We start from the raw sequence: 15,336 nt of genomic DNA on the forward strand, positions 1-15,336 counted from the left end.
TATTTCAGCTGGGACTCAGTGACAGTACTCAACTGAACTTTGTACGATGAAACAGCCATGGATAATTCATAAGCAATGTGTTAATATTTTGTTGCATTAGAACAGTTTACAAAGTATAGGCAATCAAACATATAATCAACTTGTATTTATAAATATTAACTAATTAAATTAATAATGTTTTCTAAAATGGCTTTATGAATATGTAGAGAAAGAAATAACAAATTTGGAATTTCATCATATTTCCAAATAAAGCAATGAGAAAAATATAAAATTATTTAACTGCTTATCATTTCCATTCTTTTGGCAAACATAATTATTTGAAAAACAAAAGATACTTTATAGTTTGTACAACAGGATGATCTTCTAAGTATGGCTTTCTGTGTACTTGTAGAACTGCAAAAATCAGGTGCCTGATTTCCCTGAGTTCTCAATAAATGGAATCCATAAAAATGAGATTGTTTTCATTCACAGGAAATAACTTTGAAAATAGTCTATTCATATTGAAATCAACTCCTGACTAGGGGTTTTGGGTTAGCAAAGAATGTCTATTCTGTAATGATTGACATCCATGTAGCCCATATAGCACAGGACTGGATTAGGCAGCTATGCAGTCCTATTAACTCTCTTAACTCCAATGTCACATTCAGTATTAGAATGTAAGTAGTACATCCATTCAGATAAATGTATTGAACACATAATTTATTTTTTCTATTTAATATGAAGACATTTTTGCAATATCAGAAGGATTTATCTGATTTCATTAGGCAAATAATACATTTTAAATTTTAAAATAATATATTGCAAGGTAATCATGTGATTATAAGTAATATTTATTGGTATCTTTTATACAATAACTCCTAACTAAAAACTTACTGCATGTAAAAATATATCAAATGGATTATTAATTAAGATAAAAAGTGTTTTGAGACAATCAGGACTGCATCTATTTTGTAGAATCAAGTGTCAAACAGTCTTACCTGCCTCTCTATGTAGCTGAAACTGTAATCATGTTCCACTATGCTCATCATCTGTTTCAATTATGTATGTGAGTATATATATATATATATATATATATATATATATATATATATGTGTGTGTGTGTGTGTGTGTTCGTGTAAATATATATAAATAAATATATCAATATATTACTACTCATCTTTAACCATACACACACACATACACACACACACACACACACACACACACACACATATGTGTGTGTGTTTCTCTATGTAGCTAGCCCTGGCTCTCCTGGAACTCACTCTATAGACCAGTCCAGACTCAAACTTATAGAGATCCACCTGCCTCTGCCTCTGCTTCCTGAATGCTGAGATTAAAGACATGCACCACTACTACTTAGCTCTTTCTATTTTAGCATATCTAGGTTCATAACTTTATTAAATTATATATTCTGGTCTATTCCATCAACTCATTCTAAGTGGGGAAAGTTATGTGATACCATTATGTGTTAATAGCCTAAGATGTACACACACACACACACACACACACACACACACACACACACATACACACACACACTTAGATCCAATCAGATAGTTATTGGTTATGCCCCTGACATTTGTGTCACTATCCAATAGTCACCATATTTTGTCAGGACAGTCATTTTGCATTCAGTGAAGTTTACATTTAGGTATAATCCTGAAGAGTAAAGTAAATGAGTAAAGAGGAGACACAAATATGAGATGAAATGTTGGAAAGTATAACAGTAGAAAACTATACTGATATCCATAAAATATAAGGTACTTAGGAAACTCAAAAGTAAAATACCAAAGCAAGCACATAAACAAAAAGTATTAGAAATGTCCAATAAATACAATTTCTCTAAGAATAGTGTATATTGCATCTTCCCTCACCCAGAAACCTAGCCAGTAGGGATTAATGTTCCAGGTACATAGCAGCTTGTTTTCTTGGTGTTCTATATCTCACATTTGTGATGCCTTCAGCAAAATGCTATTACTAAAAAGTTCTGAAAAGTAACCAACATCAAAGACAATAGGCTGTGTGGGAATTTGGGGAATCTTATAGGCAACAACCACTCCAAAAATAATCCATTCCTGACACTGGACTATTGATTTGTTAGCCTTTGGTGTCTTTTAAGGCTTTTGTTGTCCTATTATATGTTAACTACATCTTAACTCATTTTATAAATGTGTATTATTTTTCAGATTCTTCTATGGTAGTATGATTCTTTCCAAATGCCTTGAATGTTGCTTATTTCTCCCTTTACAAATAATGATAAATTTGTTTTTATGTGACATTAAAATGCTAATTAAAGAACACATAAAACATATAATGATCATAACAAAGAAGTATAGGGACTGCTGACTAGTGACACTAGACCCTATCTCTAACCAGTTACAAAAACTACCTCAAATTGTAATGAGTTATAAATGAGCTATAAAATAAAAAAGACAAAAACCTGCTTTAAAATATAGTTTATTGTTCTTACATAAACTCACACAAACACATGGGACAAAAAAAGAATTTACAAGTCGGATTACCTTAAATTAAGAAGATCCTGAAGAGTGAAGTGAACAAGGGAAGAGGGGCATGAAGGCGAGATGAAATGTTTGGTAAATATACAGTGGAAAAGAGCTAATGTCCATAAAATGTAAGGGACTCAGGAAACTCAAAAAACAAAATGCCAAAGCAAGGAAATAAATGAAAAGTATCAAAAATTTGCAATAGATACATGTAGATATTCATCAAGACATGCAACTGGCCAAGAAATTTGTGAAATTTCCTTGATATTCCTACTTATCAGAGATACAACAATCAAAACAGCAGGAGTTGATAAGAGTACTTATTTCAAGGGGCTGAGTGATGGCATAGTAGTTTAGAACACTTGTTCTTACAGAAGATAAGGGTTTGGTTTGCAGCACCCTCATGGTAGCTCACAGCCATCTATCACTCCAGTTTCAGGGGATCCAACACCCTCTTCTAACCTTTGCAGGCTGCAGAGATGAATGTGGTGACAGACATGTGTACAAAACAATCATGCACCTAAAGTAAAATAAATATGAAAATTCTTCTTAAAAGAATAATAATAAGAAAAGGCAAAGACAGGGGTCGACACAGAATTTGCAAAATAAAGAATCTATTATTCATAATTGGTGCACAAATATATTAGTATAACCATTAAGGTAAAGAGGATATGGATTATTCAAATAACAAACTGCTTTTTTTAGATTTATTATATATTTTAATTAAGTGTATGTTAGTGTTGTGGATAGCCATGAAGGCCAGAAGAGTGTACTGGATACCACACAGCTAGAGCTACAGGCAATTTTGAACCACCTGCCATTGGGACTGGTATTTAAACTCAGATCCCTTGAAAGAGTATCACACATTCTTAAACACTAAGTCTTCTGTTCAGCTCCAGTGAAAACTCTTAATGTGATATTTCCATTACAGGGTATACGTTTAGCAGAAATTATTTCAGTTTGTCGAAGAAACATCTTCTGTCAACTTTTGTCGGCCTATGCAGATCTGTTTGCGAGATGTCAAGACCTTAAAGAATGGAGCACTCTGTAGTCTAATACAGGCAAAATGCAAGAAAACAAATAGATTGGATTGATGTGATAAGCCTCACTGGAGACAACCAGGACTTGGAGAATGTAAGATGAATCACTTCCCAGAGGAGCACTCAGAAACTCCATGCTTTGTAGACAATTGATTTTCCTAGTTTCAGCCTCAAGAGTTGGAAAAGAATATATATCTATCATTTTAGCCTCTGGTTTATTGTGCTTTGTTATAACAGCCTTAGAAACCTGGAGTAGGTAACAAATGTATTTGGAAGTAGGAGATGGGCTATGGGTAAATACTGATGTGACTATTATGTCATATGGGACAGGTATGATGCACCTGTCATAAAAACTTGCATACTTAGATAATTGAAATGGAAGAGACCAACATTTTGTATTGTATAAAATCCTTAAGACAATATATTGAAAAGCCTGAAACATATAAACCTACTTCTTCTGGTTAGTTTTAGTATTCTAAGATAGAAAATTTAGTCATGGCCTCTAGGACCTAGGTCCAGAGGAACAATTTATACCCACCCCCTCACTGCTCCAGGTGCAGTCCAGCAGGGAAGACACATGAAGGCATGCCTCCCCACCAACATCCCTCATCAGACTCCGCAATCTACAAGATCCACCTCCTACCCCAAACCAACCCATCCCCCTGCAACCTCATTGGCTCCCTGAGACTCAGAATCCACCATCTCTGATTGGACCAAGAGGTGAGTGACTCTTCTCCCACCCAGAGAGTCATGCCTCTGGGACCCAGGCCCTGGAGTACAATCCCTAATCTACCACCCCCACTCATCACTGCCTCAGTTGCAGACAAGCAGGGAAGACTTCTGCAGGCGCAAATCCCTATCAATACCTCCCATCAGATCCCGAAATCTACAAGACCTACTCCCAAACCCAAACCCACATATCCACTTGCAACCTTAGTGGTTCCCTGAAACACAGAAACTGCTAGCATTGATTGGATCAAGAGTGACTCCCTGAGACAAAGAATCCACCAGTTCCAATGACACAAAGAGTTCCCATTGGACCAAGAGTGGTCCCTTCAGACACAGACACAGCAAGCACAGACTGGACCAAGAGCAGCTCCCTCAGAGGTACATGTAACACTTCTTCCTATTCTCATGTGGTCTTCATTTATCATGGTCTCTTATTCCTTGTTCTCCCTCTCTGTTCTTGATCCAGCTGGGTTCTCCTGCTCCCCTAAGCTCTCTTTCCCTTGACCCTTGACCTTCATTACCCCCAATCACATCCAGGTTGTTCATGTAGATCTCATCAATTTCTCTGTCATTGGGCAATCCCTGTGTCTTTCTTGGGGTCTTATTTACTAGGTACCCTCCCTGGAGTTGTGAGTTGCAGTCTGGTTATCTTTTGCTTTACATCTAGTATCCTCCTATGAGAGAGTACATACTATGTTTGTCTTTCTGAGTCTGGGTTACCTCATTCAGGATGATTTTTTTGTAGATCCATCCATTTGCCTGCAAACCTCATGATGTCATTGTTTTTCTCTGCTGAGTAGTACTCCGTTGTGTATATGTACCACATTTTATTTATCCATTCTTCAGTTGAAGGGCATCTAGATTGTTTCCAGGTTATGGCTATTACAAACAATGCTGCTATGAACATAGCTGAGCAAGTGCCCTTGTGGTATGATTGAGCATTCCTTGGGTATATGCCCAAGAGTGGTATAGCTGGATCTTGGGGGAGATTGATTCCCAATTTTCTAGGAAAGTGCCATATTGATTTCCAAAGTGGTTGTACAAGCTTGCCTTCCCACCAGCAGTGGAGAAGAGTTCCCCAAGCTCCACATCCTCTCCAGCCTAAGCTTTCTTCAGTGTTTTTGATCTTAGCCATTCTGACAGGTGTAAGGTGGTATCTCAGAGTCGTTTTGACTTGCATTTCCCTGATGATTAGGGATGTTGAGCAATTCCTTAAATGTCTTTCAGCCATTTGAATTTCCTCTGTTGAGAATTCTCTGTTTAGTTCTATACCCCATTTCTTAATTGGACTGTTGGGCAATTTGATGTCCAATTTTTTGGGTTCCTTATATATTCTGGATATCAGTCCTCTGTCAGATGTGGGGTTGGTGAAGACCTTTTCCCATTCTGTAGGCTGTTGCTTTGCCTTGTTGACCATATCCTTTGCTCTACAAAAGCTTCTTAGTTTCAAGAGGTCTGAGAAGGAAATCAGAGATACATCACCCTTTACATTAGCCACAAATGATGTAAAGTACCTTGAGGTAACACTACCCAAGCAAGTGAAGGACCTATAAGACAAGAACTTTAAGTTCCTGAAAAAAGAAATTGAAGAGGATGTCAGAAAATGAAAAGTTCTCCCATGCTCATGGATAGGCAGGGTTAACATAATAAAAATGTCAATCTTACCAAAAGTAATGTACAGCTTCAATGCAATCCCCATCAAAATACCAACTCAATTCTTCACAGACCTGGAAAGAATAATGCTCAACTTCATATGGAAAAGCAAAAAACCCAGGATAGCCAAAAGAATCCTGTACAATAAAATAACTTCTGGAGGCATCATGATCCCTGACCTCAAGCTCGACTATAAAGCTACAGTAATAAAAACAGCTAGAATAAACAATTTAAATAGACTTATAACCTTTAGAAAAAATAGAAACAGCCATTAAAAGTTTCCCAATCAAAAAAAAAAAGAAAGAAACAAAGAAAGAAAGAAAGAAAGGAAGAAAGAAAGAAAGAAAGAAAGAAAGAAAGAAAGAAAGGAAGGAAGAAAGAAAGAAAAAGAAAAGCCCAGGTCCAGAGGCTTTCAGTGCAGAATTCTACCAGAATTTCAAAGAAGAGCTAGTACTAATATTCTTCAAATTTTTCCACAAAATAGAAATAGAAGGAACATTGTCAAACTCTTTCTATGAGGCTACAGTTACCCTGATGCCCAAACCATACAAAAATGCAATAAAGAAAGAGAAATACAGACCAATCTCCCTCATGAATATTGATGCAAAAATACTCGAGAAAATACTGACAAACTGAATCCAAAAACACATCAAAAAGCTTGTCCACCATGATCAAGTTGGCTTCATCCCAGAGATGCAAGGATGTTTCAACATACAAAAATATGCCAATGTAATACACCATATAAACAAACTGAAACAAAACAAAACACATGATCAGCTCATTAGATGCTGAAAAGGCCCTTGACAAAAATCCAGCACTTCTTCATGATAAAGATCTTAGAGAGATCAAGAATACAAGAAACATACCTAACATAAAGGGAATTTACAGCACGCCGACAGCCAAATCAAATTAAATGGAGAAAAACTCAAAGCAATTCCACTTTCCCTGTATCCAATATAGTACGCCAAGTTCTAACTAGAGCAATAAGACAACAAAAAGAGATCAAGGGGATACAAATTGGAAAGAAAGAAGTCAAATTTGCCCTATTTGCAGATGATGATGATGATGATGATGATGATGATGATGTGTGTGTGTGTATGTGTATGTGTGTGTGTTGGTGGGGGGGGTTTGAGAGAGAGAGAGAGAGAGAGAGAGAGAGAGAGAGAGAGAGAGAGAGAGAGAGAGAGAGAGAGAGAGACACCAAAATTCTACCAGGGAACTCCTACAGATGATAAACACCTTCAGCAATGTGGTATTATACAAAATTAACTCAAAAGATCAGTGGCTCTCCTGTATAGAAATGATGAAGGGTCTGAGAAAGAAATTAGAGAAACAGCACCCTTCTCCATAGCCACAAATAATATAAAATAGCTTTGGGTAACTCTAACTAAGCAAATGAAAGACTTATATGTATACTGTATGTATTTTTCTGCTCTTGTTTAAGTTATTATGTTTATGCAGCTCATTTAAAGTGTAAGGGATAATTAAGAAATACAGATTAATAATAAGTCTTCTATAATAGTCAAACTTAGAGTCATGTTAAGTTTTCTAGGTATACATAGATTTAATTCAATTAGGTAGATAATCTTTAAACACTTCAACGACCTACAGAATATGGCATTTAAAATGTTTTAAAAATTTAGGTTTTCCTGGACAATGAGATGTGTCTGCTCCTGGCAGCCCCAATTTACTTCAGAGAGGAGGATGGGCATCAAAGACACTCCATATGGAGTTTATCTTCTTATTTGCAAAAGTAGCCATTTGGGCAAGAAACTTTTTGCCTGGACTGCTTGACAAAATGTATCAACTGGACAGGCAGGACCAACAGGAATGTGACCACTGAACTTTGCAAGGGGAGATGGTCCTTCAGGTTCCTTCTTCACAGAAGAACCTGCCAGATATTCTACAGGATACAGAGGGAAAAGAATGACTGAGAGACTAGTTCTATGGGCTGAAGATTAATACCCCAACGTTACAGAGGAACTTTGGATGACTATTCAGGCAGGCAATTGTCTCTGCCATCCTAGATTTTTGGTAGTTGCTTACAATACTCTTCCCATTTACTTAGGTAATATTATATCCTTCTGAGGTCTTTGATGTAGTTGAAGCCTAGATAGTTATAATTTTCCTTAGGTATGGTAAAGATAAATTAGATATGAAACTTTAGACTCACAAATAAAGGATAGATAAAATATTTTCTTTAGTTTTACAAAGTACAAACAGACTAGATATTGTAACTGTAATTCTTGCTTGATATATGTAGTTTTACTAGGTTAAAGTTAAAATATTTCTTTTGTTTAGAAAGAAAAGGGGAAGTTATGGAGGAATGCCTTTTTGTATGCTGTGAAAATATGTTGCTCTGGTTCTTTGATAAATAAATCTTTTTGGCCAATGGTGAGGCAGAATAGGATTATGTCGGACATTCTTACTAGAGAGGAGGAAGGAGAAAGGCAGAAAATAGAGGATGCTGCCGGCCACCATGAGAAGCAAGATGTAAAGATACTGGTAAGTCACAAGCCACATGGCAAAGTATAGATTTATAGAAATGGTTTAATTTAAGATGTAAAATCTAGCTTGTGAGAAGCCTGAGCCAATAGGCCATACAGTTCATAATTAATATAAGCCTCTGTGTGTTCATTTGTGTCTGAGTGGCTACAGAACCGTGAGACCACAGGAGCTTGGGTGGGCACAGGAAAAATTTAAGCTACACCTGTCTGACAAGAACTTTAAGTCTTTGAAGAAAGAAATTGAAGAAGATATCAGAAAATGGAAAGATCTCCCATGCTCATGGATAGGAAAAATTAACATAGTAAAAATGTCAATCTTACCAAAAACAATCTACAGATTCAATGCAATCCCCGTAAAAATCCCAACACAATTCTTCACAGACCTCAAAAGAATAATGATCAACTTCATAGGGAAAAACAAAAAAGCCCAGGACAGCCAAAACAATCCTGTACAAGAAAGCAACCTCCGGAGACATTGTCATCCCTGACCCAAAGCTCTACTATAGAGCTATAGTAATACAAACAGCTTGGCATTGACATAAAACTGATATGTGGACCAATGGAATTGAATTGAAGACCCTGATATTAATCTGCACAACTAACTGATTTTTGACAAAGAACTCAAGAGCATACAATAGAAAAAAAGAAAGCTTCTTCAACAAATGGTGCTGGCATAACTGGATGTCAAAATGCAGAAGATTGTAAATTGATCCATATCTATTGCAATGCACAAAACTCCAGTCCAGGTGGATCAAAGACCTCAACATAAATCCAGGTACACTGAAACTGATAAAAGAGAAAGTAGGAAGTAGCCTTGAATGCAGTCAAGTCTCCTTGACACAGGAGACTACTTTCTAAATATAACACCATTAGCATAGACACTGAGAGCAACAATTAATAAATGAGACCTCCTGAAACCGAGAAACTTCTGTAAGGCAAAGGATACAGTAAATAAGACAAAACAATAGCCTACAAAATGGGAAGAGATCATCACTAGCCTACTACTTTTATACATGGATTGTGGGACTGTGGGGCTTGGTGGAGCCTGGAGAGAAGTCCTCCAGCAACAAATGGCGCCCAACGGCTCGAGTTTCCACCTTAAACCTGAGAATATTCAATAACCAATTCTAAACAGAGGCCAAACCAGGTTCCTGCTTCTTGTCTCTTACGGGCAGCTAGACGCCGCAAAACTCAGGTTTGAACTACTGGCTGGTTCCTGGTGTTTGCGTTTGACCGGCAGTATGGCTGTAATGAGGTGTCTGCCAGTGGCACATTACACTGTGTGATAGATTTAGTATTTGCTAGTATTTAAAAAAAAAGTTTCTGGGCTACACGCTGCTTTGATAAAAGCTTAGACCCACTATTTCTGAGACTTGATGACTCACAAAACTGGCGGAAAATGCCATGTTGGTAAGCTGAAATGGGCGGAGCCAGCAGCCACAGCACCGGTTCAGTCTTAGAATACTGCAGTGTAAAGCAATAGATTCACAATATGTAGGCTTGAAAGAGACAAAAAAAAGGATAAATTAATATAAAAAAAAAGCCACGTAAAGATGAATATTACACAGACAATCTGGATTGTGTTGTTTTTGGGATTTTTTTTTTTTTTTTTTTTTTGAGTACCAATAAGTCTTTATTTTCCCAGGGAAGAAGGGAAGGGAAAGTCAGCATGTGTTGCAAAATGATTATATGATAGGAATATAAGTACCCGGGTACAGGGAAAAAAAAATCAACCATGAAATCAACACCCCAGTGGTGGGCCCACCAAAGCCCGAGTGGCTCAGTCTCCTGCAGTTCAGGACAGAGAAGGGATCAGGGAAAGGACAGACAAGTACACACTATAAACTCATTCTCACAAAGCTCCAGACTGACCGCTTCCTGTCAATCCCATACAAACTGCAAGCAAATGATATTACATCAACCAAAGCATTGCTTTCTACTAGGTTATAACTAAGGATCAAAGTAACAAAAAAACAAAATGGTCAGTAACTGAGAGTTAACAAATAGAAATAAAAAAAAAAAAAACATGAAAAGGAGTGAGGTTCATGGCTTCTTCAGAATTTTTATGTGGGTCATTCAAGAGTTGTAGAGACATTCCAAGAAGGAAATGTATGTAAGTTTTCTTACGAGGGAGAAGAGGGTGGTATGGGAGCTTTTTAAGGTCAGAGAATGTGGTCCAAAACGGGAGATGGAAAGAGAACAGAAGGGGGAACCATGGTTCCAGAGGCTCACTTTGAGAAGAGGAACCCAACCCTTAGGTTTCATGCTGTCATCTGGTGCAGAACTTTCTGTCAAAGATGCTTTGGCTATTTTTCTCTCAATACAAAAAATTTTGTAAACAATAAAACCCCAAAACAACATGAAGACCAACACATTATATTTACACAATGAGGCCACCTAGCATCACCAACTCAGACAGTGAAGTCCTACAAAGGCCAGATGACTACAATAACTAGAGGGGGGCAGCATTTGGGGGAGACAAGGAACCAGGATCAGACACACCCCACCCAATGTGCTCTATTGCATTTGTCCCATTTCAACATAGTGAGGTAGGTTTGCAGTGATCTCACAGCATGTAAACGAAACCCCCTTTTCTCCTTTAGCTGCCAACCATGACACTGCAGCAGGACAGGACACTTGCCACAGAGGCCCACGCTCTAGAGTCCCTCTGGAAGCCAAGGTTGTGAAAGGCTAAGGATTCAAGTCCTTGTTTCACGTCCCCATTCCTAGACAGCACAGTGTGGGACTAAGGGTGTTGGTCTTAGGCTGCATCCTTACCAGGAGAACCCAGTGGCAGGGTACATCCCAGCACAAATGAGGCCCAAGGTTCAATCCCAGTATCTAAAAACAATCAAACAACAAAAAAAACCTCATCCTTATAAATTTGCATTTAAAAAAACCAACATACATACATACATACACACACACACACACTCACACCCTGCTGTGTATGGCAGACTTAGACTAATCTGGTGAAGGATGGATTTGGGATGGAAAATGACTCTTGTGCCTTTCACCTGGCCCAGCTTTTTGACATCTCTGTACCACCTTTTCCTGTGTAATTTCCTATCTTTTGCCCAAAAAAGTGAGATCAAGTCATGGGTAGCTTAATTAAAACCTAGCCTCCTGAGAGACATTTTAAGGTGGACTGAGGTTTTAAGGACTATATGGCAGAAAAGCCATCTGTAATTGGCAAAAAATGAGGTAGTTCAATAGGCTGTGCATTCCAATGGTTGGTCTCCATGGTGATCTAAACAAAAAGTATTCCTGCTGCGCAGACCTGGAGTTGCTTGGACTTATCCCTGAGATTGCTTGTGTACCTGAGAGCACAGTGCAGGAATGAGGGTCTTAAGATAAAATATACAAAAATACAAACCCATTATTTATATTAAGGAAAAAAAAAACTTTTTAGCACAAGATACGTCATTCGCACACAGACAGTGCAGTTGGCATCCTGGAGAAAGTGGAACCCAAGGTGCAGTTACTCAAGGGCACCAATAAATTAAAATCACATTGGCCCAGAAAGGGCTGGGAGTGAGGGAGCACTGCAGGTCTGCAACTGTCCCCCTGCCCAGCTACCCTCTGCCTGTCATCACAACCCACTGCTGGGTTATGAGTAAGCAAGATGTGGAAAGAAAACCCTTGCCTGGCTTTTGCGAGTCCCTCCCACAGGATGTAGTAGCTGGAGGGTTAGGTTCATTGATGTGGTTTTGCACTTGTTTCACACCCTGTCTGGCAAGGGAAATATCACACAGCCTTCTACAGAAGGACTTTCCTATCCCAGCCACTTTCAAACGCATGTCGTGTTGGGTTCAAGCCTCAGCCAAGGCATGCAGGTTCCTTCACTTGCATGTAGATAAAGCATGGTTGGAGTTTCCATTGACTCTCCCTTTCCCCCCACCAAGGGAAGACAGGGTAATACTGGGAACCCCGGCCTGAGAAACATGGCAATGCCAGCTACCCTCAACCCACCCCATCCCACTTTCTCCATCCTGCCGATTGATGCCTCCTCCTTGAAACTCCCCAATAACAAAAGAATAGCCCCGACTCCTGGGCCTCAATTCTGGGCTTCTGGGAGCAGGGCAGGGCTGTGGATCTCTTCCTCTTCCTCCTGGAAGTAGGCAGACTTCCCCTGAGAAGTGGGGGCCTGCCGGACCTTCAGTGGGCATGAGGCCACCATATGATTGATGCTTTGGTAAAAGTGGCACTTGCATTCCTTGGCATGGTGGTCTAGACCACCACAGTTATAGCACCTGTCGCCTTTAGATCTTCGTTTCTGTGTGTTCTTCCCCTTTGGCCGCCGCTCACTCCCAATACAGAACACCCCACCAGGGCCAGTGACACGATGGATTCCAGACCCTTGGCAGACTTTTTGAAAGTGAACTCTACCGCCTCACCCTCCTTGAGGCTCCAGAAACCTTCCATGTGCAGCTTACTCTGGTGAACAAAGACGTCCACCGGGGGTCGAGCGCGACCCCGGCACGGGCAGTCATGGAAAGGAAGCCGAACCCCATGTGCACGTTGAACCACTTACAGATGCAGGTCCGTGCAGCAGCTGCGGCTCCTCTGCCACCCAGGCCGTGTCAGCCACCTGGAGACAGGGAGGGCCAGGTGATCAGCTGGGGGCAAAGAAATCGCAGGGCCCTCTTGGGGACCCGTCTGGGAGATCTCGGTGTTGAGCCCGCTGATAGACACCCAGGAGGAAGCAGCTACCCAACAGCTGGGAAGAAGAAACCTGTCCTGGCTGCCTTCCCAAGGTTACACCTAGGATGCCGAGGAAGCCGATGCCCCAAAAGTTTTGCTTGTCTTCCCACAGCATGTTGCCCCTGCACATGCGGCAGGACAGGCCCCTCATCAGTCTTTGGGATTTTTAACTGCAAAAAAACATTTGATCAGAAAAGATGTTGAATTAAACCAATATGTATATTTTAAAGGTACCTTGACTTCAAAATTTGGATTTAAGGATATGTTGCTTTGGAAAAGAGGTTCTGCTTTTGTTTCCACAGAAAGCCAGAGGCTGTGGACTTGTTCCAGATTAAGATACATCAGGTTTCACCAGCCAAGCCCCCCTGAAAGTTCTCCGATGACACCATGGCCCAAATGATCTAACATCCAGAGCGGTTTCAAGGCAATTGGTTCACACAATACAGCCTCACAGAGTACCCCATAGACCTAAAATTTTCTTTGCGTCCCCATAAGATACAGCGCCCCCCTCCAGCAGGAAGTAGTAAGAGATGCTACGCCCAAATTCCCAAATATACCAAGCTGGCTTTAGAGGTGGAATTGGCTCACTCCTCCTCTAAACCCAGACATATTGTTTAAAAAAAAATGGTTAAGAGATTCTTGTGTCCCAAATCCGAAGAGCCCTCTGGTGTGGGACAGAGAAAAACCAATATTTTTATTTAAAACAGTTGATTATAAATGTGATCTCTTTCTAAAAAACAAAAGGGGATATGATATAGCTATATAGGAGGATATAGAGATGATAAGATGAAAGGGTAGATTAATGAACCTACTTTTAAAGAACAACTTGTTTAAAATGTTTTAAATTGGTATAAATTTTAGTTTATTCATACAAACTTGAAGTTAATTTTGTTATACTGTATATATATATATATAATATATATATATATATATATATATATATATATTTCTATTCTTGTTTGAGGTATTATGTTTATGTAACTCATTTAAAATTATAATGGATAATTAAAAAATAGATTAATAATTAGTCATCTATGATGATCATATTTGTAGCCATGTTAGTTAAGTCTTCTAGGTATACATAGATATATTTCAGATAGATAGGTAATCTTCAAACACTTCATAGACCTAGAGAATATGGCATTTAAATAATTTAGAATTCTGTTGACGTGAGACACAATTGCTCCTGGCTGCACCAATTTGATCTGGAAAGAATGTTGGGCTTCTAAGACATTTCCATTTGGAAGTTTGTCTTCTTGGAACAAAATGGCCTACTGGACAAAGAACTGCCCTTGACTTGACGGCTGACAGTACAAATACAATGCTGTCCTTTCTGGACAAGCAGAACACAAGGAAAGCAACCACTGTACTCTGCCAAGACAGGGTAAGATGGTCTTTCAGAATTCCTGCTTCTAAAAATGGTCTGTCATATACTCTAGGCCTGTCGCCAATTTAAATGCACCAACAATGCTGAGAAACATTAGGTGACTGTTTGGGTTGCCAACTGTCTTGGTCTACTCTTGCAAGATTCCCGAAAGTTGCTTACATCCATCTACCATTTCTCAGGTACCATTATATTCCTTCTCAGGTCTTTGATGTGGTTAAAGACTAGATAGTTGTAATTTCCTCAGTTATGATAAAAGATAAGTTAGATATAAAACCTTAAACTCACAAATATAAGATAGATAGGACATCTTCTTTAATATTGTAACTGTAATTCTTGCTTGATAATTGTTTTGTTATATGTAATTTTACTATGTTAAAGTTAATACCTTCCTTTAAAAAAAAAAGAAAAGGGAAGTGCTGTGGATATCACTCTATATAAATAAAACACTGATGGCCAGTGACCAGACAAGAAGTATAGGCAGGACAAGGAGAGAGGATAATTGGGGAAACTGGAAGAAGGGGGGAGAGACATTGCAGCCACTGCCAGGACAAGCAACATGTAAAGATGCCAGTAAGCTACCAGCCACATGGCAAGGTATAGATTTATAGAAATGGGTTAATTTAAGATAAAAGAACAGTTAGCAAGAAGCCTGCCATGGCCATACAGTTTATAAATAATTTAAGCGTCTGAGTGATTATTTTATACATGGATTGTGGGACTGTGGGGCGTGGTGGAGCCTGGAGAGAAGCCCTCCAGCAACATACCACATCTGACAATGGTATCCTGAAATTTGCAGGCAAATTGATGGAAC

At 39.0% G+C, this 15,336-nt stretch overlaps 1 pseudogene; it reads right to left on the reverse strand.

Annotated features, from left to right (window-relative positions):
• Window positions 1-12,491: 12,491 nt before the first annotated feature.
• LOC114709933 lies at window positions 12,492-13,253 on the reverse strand (annotated as a pseudogene).
• Between the last annotated feature and the right edge of the window lie 2,083 nt (window positions 13,254-15,336).

The sequence above is a fragment of the Peromyscus leucopus genome, chromosome 2 (genome assembly GCF_004664715.2).
Source record: "Peromyscus leucopus breed LL Stock chromosome 2, UCI_PerLeu_2.1, whole genome shotgun sequence".
NCBI classification, from domain to species: domain Eukaryota; kingdom Metazoa; phylum Chordata; class Mammalia; order Rodentia; family Cricetidae; genus Peromyscus; species Peromyscus leucopus.